General features: G+C 39.6%; 1 non-coding gene across 1 annotated transcript; it reads left to right on the top strand.

Annotated features, from left to right (window-relative positions):
- The first annotated feature begins 211 nt into the window (after positions 1–211).
- Positions 212–318, top strand: LOC141699492 (small nucleolar RNA R71). The gene has a single exon (XR_012565952.1). It is a non-coding gene; the product is annotated as a small nucleolar RNA R71 (small nucleolar RNA).
- Positions 319–5,689: the final 5,371 nt, after the last annotated feature.

Below are 5,689 nucleotides of genomic sequence, written 5' to 3'. Positions count from 1 at the left end.
TGCTGCATCCAATTCCAGAATTCCTGCAACTTTTCCCTGAGTCAGTCTCTGGGAAGGATTCTGGTACTCATTAGCAGCCATCAGTTCAATAATTTCGTAAGCTTCATCATAGCTCTTAGCCCACAAGGCTCCTCCTGATGCTGCATCAAGCATGGGCCTAGAAGTAGGACCCAATCCATTATAGAAATAGTTGATAATTATCCAATCAGGCATGCCATGGTGTGGGAACTTCCTTAGCATCTCCTTATATCGATCCCAAGCCTCACACAGAGATTCTCCAATTTGCTGCACAAACTGGGTAAGAGAATTCCTGATTGCTGCAGTCTTCACCATGGGAAAAAATTTAGTGAGAAACTTTTGAGCAAGATCTTCCCAAGTTGTGATAGACCCTATCGGTAGAGAGTGTAACCAGCACTTAGCTTTGTCCTTCAAAGAGAATGGGAAGAGTCGCAGCCTGATAGCATCTTCAGTCACACCATTGAACTTGAAAGTGTCACGGATCTTGATGAACTCCCTGATGTGCATGTTGGGCTCTTCGATAGGAGAACCCCCAAACTGAACTGAGTTCTGTATCATCTGGATCGTGCTTAACTTGATCTCAAAAGTCTTAGCCGTGATGGCTAAACTAATGATGCTAGACTGAATGTCATTAATCTTAGGCTTAGAATAGTCCATCAAAGCTTTCGGATTTTCTGCTTGATCACCCATAGCTACTATAATTGGCTCTTCAACTTTCTCTTCCTCTTCTACCTTCTTTTCTTCCTCAAAAACTTCCCTACGAACTACCACAAGTTCTTCCTCGGCTTTATCCAGTGTTCTCTTACGAGTACGCAAACGCATATATATACACCATCGCTAGATCACCTGAAATAAAACAAGGAAACAAATAAGTAACAATGTCTGATAACAAACTAGTAATGACCACTGATGGAAAGCACATAAACTAGTAATTAACACTGCATTCCCCGGCAGTGGCGCCAAAAACTTATTAGTCGCTAAACACGCGTTAATATTACACGCAAGTATACGAGTTCCCAAGTATTATAAGATATAAATCAAATACGATCCCATAGAGACTGTATTGGTTAACTATCTAAATTACGCACCTAAGCAACAATGTATGGTTATTATTCAATGCTAAGACGATAACAATTTGAAAATATTTATAACTAAGAATTATGCTAACTATTATAACTACGAGAATAAGATAGACTGAGTTATTATATATGACAAATATGGGATCCCAACTTCATTAAATACTTCATTCAATAGCCTTATTATTCTCAACCTTAGCATGCAATGGTGATGACACTAATCAGACAACACGAAACTGATAAACGCCAACTTTCGTTGCACGAGTACCATTCTACCAGACATCCACAAAAGAGATAAAAGCTGAATAGGCACCAATTATATTGAGACCCTATATGTCTATAAAATTTGACAACATAACAGTTTAAACATAAGTTATCTATCTTGATTATATAGGATAAGTAAGATGGTTAAAATTACCTACGAATCATGCATAACAATACATGAACCTATGCTAGCATGGCAAGTTCTAAATCCATAAATTCACTTTCGCTTCATTAAGAATTAACACACTATCTTATATGTTCGCGACGCTCACAAGACAAATAAGCACAACAAATACTAGGATATCATATAATCACCACATACTAAGGCATCAAAAAATTTAAATAAAGAAATCCATAAATAAATCCGCTAGAACCCCACGATAACGATTAGCCCATAATCGAACTCATCGCCAATGTGGGTTCCAATAAAAACATGATATAGCAAACGTAGTCTTTATACGAATAAATAAAACCAAGTACACACAAGAATATAGGTTCAGCAAAATAAGAAACAAGCATCCAAATTACAACTCAAAACAAAGATTCACAAGAATAAACTAGTTCGTCTTCACCTTTGTTAAATTGTGCCAAAAGGTCTCTTGCCATCTTCTCCTTCCTTGATGTCTTGAGAACTCTGAATCTCTGAATATATCTGTTGAAAAATGACATAAGTTATGTTTATATAGCAGTCCATGCATCCCAGGAGTCCATAATTTGAATTGCAAAAGAATCAGGATTTCTTTTATCCCGATCCAGCAAGGACGCGCGCTTCACCAGCGCGGCCGCGCGCTTCACCAGCGCGGGCGCACAGACTTTCTGTTCCCCCGGCGCGGCTGCATGCAACACCAGCACGGGCGCGCCTGCCTTCTTCCAAAACTTTATTTTTTCTTCTTCTTTATTCCTTGCAGCTTCGAGCCAATCTTTCAAACTTTTATTTTAACACATCCTAAACACCATATTAGCATCAAAACAATTCTAATTCACCTAATTCATGAAGTAAAGCCTGAAATGCAAAAATGCTTGAAAACACGTTAAAACACAAACAACTTGAGTACAAATACACCAACTCAAAGCTTATTAGAGCATAAATAACTGTCATAAATGCCACTTAACAATTTCGTAGATTGCAACGTGTATTTCGAAGATGCACGCGTCTATGGCTTCATTGGGGAAGTAGTGAGAGTTATGGGGTCAGTTAGGCTTCCAGTCATACTTGGGGAAGGAGCTATGTCTGTCACTCAAATGATAGACTTCAAAGTGCTGGATCAGGACTCCGCGCACAACGTGCTGGTGGGCAGACCTTGGTTGCGAGCGTTCAGGGTAATAACCTCGATACATAAATTGATAATAAAGTTCCCAACATGTAACGGAGTGGGCAGTCTGAGAGGGTCGCAATACGAGTCACGCGACTTCTATCACAAGGTTGTTAAAGAGTTTCGCAGGAGAAGATATGAGGGAAAAGATCTTCCATTTGAGGATGCAGAGGACATTCAGACAAAACCAAGTGGAGAGGTCCATGCCCATTATTTTATGGAAGTTCCAGAGGAAGAAGAAACTCATGCTACCGAGACCCCTGTTTTGATGTTTAGGAATGTTTCGAAGATCCGTAGTATGGAAGAAGTTGTGGTAAACCATATAGAAGGGATCATGTAAAAAGAGGTTAATGGAGAAAAGTTAAAAGGAAGAAATAAGATTTTACAAAGTCTCGAAAGTAGCCTCAAGGTGGATGCTCCTGAAAAAGAGGATGCGCCCTTAAGGAGTGAAAATGGAATTAAGGTTGATGCTCCTTAAAACGAGGACGCGCCCTCCACACCTGCATTACATAAAGCCATACCTTGCCCTGAGGTAGATGCTCTCGCACATGGGGACGCGCCCTCGGATCCAAGAATGGAGGTCGAGGACCCCCGAGACTTTGATTTTGATCTGGATCCCAGGATCCCTATGCTTGCCGAGAAAATGGGGCCAGCCGAAGACACAATATCCGTTCCGGTCGACAAGGATGACCCAAGCAAGGTTTTAAAGGTAGGATCTCAGCTAAGTGATGAAATGAAGGAAGATTTACCCGTTTTTTGATTACAAATCTCGATGTCTTCGCGTGGGGTCATTCAGACATGGTGGGAATCGACCAAGGGGTAATGTGTCATCGGTTGAACATCTTCTCTAATTGCACGGGCATACGACAAAAGCGTCGCCCAGTGAGCGGGGAAAGGGAGATAGTATTAAAAGAAGAGGTAGAACGACTGTTGGAAGTGGGGTTGATTAAAGAATCCTTCTACCCCGAGTGGCTGATAAGTGGATTTTATATCCACTTGGAATGCTTTATTACAAGCTTAAATTGGTGTTTTGGACTCAAGTTATTGGTATTTTGATATGTTTTTGTGTTATTGCATTTCAAGTATCAGTTAAATAAAGAAAAGAGCTTTTAAAGGCAATATGATGGAAATTGATCCTAATTGGAAGCCAAGGCCATTGTCAAGTTGTAGAGAATCTCAATAGTTTCGTGTGGGCAGTTGAATCGCTTAATTTTGACGAGTAGAACTCAAGTTATGGCCAAAACAAGATTCATCAGAAATTTTTCCAGACAGGAGCTGAGCGCCTGCCCAGGAGAGCTGAGTGCCCGCCCAGGAGAGCTGGGCGGCCACCCAAGGCGCGGCTGGTCGCTGGTCGCTGATTTCGCTGAAAAGCCTTTTTTGAGTGGAATTTGACGATTTTAAGGGTCCAGGTCCACTAGGGGCATATATATACTTAAAAAAAAGGGTTTTCCTCATCCGGGAAGATTGGGATACCAAGGAGAAGACCTAGAAGCACAGAACAACTCCGAAAAAGAAGATCTTGTTTTCAACTTGTGATTCTTTGAATTAGTTGTAACTTTGGATGCTCGTTTTCGTTCTTATTGAACCAATATCTCGTTTATTCATAATTTAATTATTATTCATTTAATTAAGACCTTGTTTTATACCATGCTTTCATTGGAACCCATGGTGACGATGAGTTCAATTATGGGCTAATCGTTATCATGGGATTCTAGCAGATTTACTTATGGATTTCAATAGTTAATTTATTTCGATATCTTGGTGTGTGGTGATTGATTGATATCTTATTTTTGGTTGTGCTTATTCGTCTTATGTGCTTAGCTAACATATAAGATAGCGTGTTAATCTCTATTGAAGCGATAGTGAATATAAAGGTTTAGAACTTGCCATGCTAGCATAGGTTCATGTATGTGTATGCATGATTCGTAGGTAACTCTAACCGTTTTACTTGCCCTATGTTATCATTATGGATAACTTATGCTTAAACCGTTATGTTGTCAAATTCTATAGACATATAGGGTCTCAATATAATTGGTGCCTATTCAGCTTCTATCTCTTTTGTGGATGTCTGGTAGAATGGTACTCGTGCAACGAAAGTTGGCGTTTATCAGTTTCGTGTTATCTGATTAGTGTCATCACCATCACATGCTAAGATTAAGAACAATAAGGCTATTGAATGAAGTATTTAATAAAGTTAAAATCCCATGTTTGTCATATATAGTAATTCAACCTCAATTCTCTTATTTAATGTTATTTAGTTTAATCTCTTAGTTTAATAAAAACCCAATTTGTTATTTGTCTTAGCATTGAGCGATAACCATACATTGTTGCATAGGTACATAAATTGAACTTAACCTAAACCAGTCTCTGTGGGAACGAATCTGATTTATATCTTATACTACTTGCGAACGCGTATACTTGCGTGAATATTAGCGCATATTTTCGCCCTAACAAGTTTTTGGCCGTTGCCGGGGACTCGGTGTTAATTTTTAGTTTATATGCTTGTTATCAGTGGTCGTTAAAGTTCACTGACTCGGATTCTTTTACTTTCACGGTTTATTTGTTTGTGTTTCAGGTACTCATTACAATGGGAGATCCAGCAGCACAATCAAGAGCCTTGATGGATTTTTCTTAACCCAAGATCAATGACATTCAATCTAGCATTGTTCGGCCAGCTATCACAGCTAATACCTTTGAGATCAAGCCTGGCATAATTCAATGGGTGCAGAATTCAATCCAGTTTGGGGGTTCTCCAACTGAAGATCCAAATATGCACATTAGGGGATTTCATTGAGATCTGTGACACCTTCAAGTTCAATGGTATTTCAAAATATGTTTTGAGACTGAGACTGTTCCCATTCTCTCTGAGGGACAAGGCTATGAGCTGGTTACACTCTCTACCAGCTGGCTCGATTACTACTTGGGAAGGCCATTCTTGGCTACAGGCCGAACTATGATCGATGTGCAAAAAGGAAAGCATACGACGAAGGTTCACGATCAAAAGGTCACTTTTAATGT

This window comes from Apium graveolens, chromosome 11, assembly GCF_009905375.1.
Source record: "Apium graveolens cultivar Ventura chromosome 11, ASM990537v1, whole genome shotgun sequence".
Taxonomy (NCBI): domain Eukaryota; kingdom Viridiplantae; phylum Streptophyta; class Magnoliopsida; order Apiales; family Apiaceae; genus Apium; species Apium graveolens.
The sequence above is the reverse complement of the archived record's forward strand: the minus strand, read 5'-3'. Positions and strand labels throughout refer to the sequence as shown.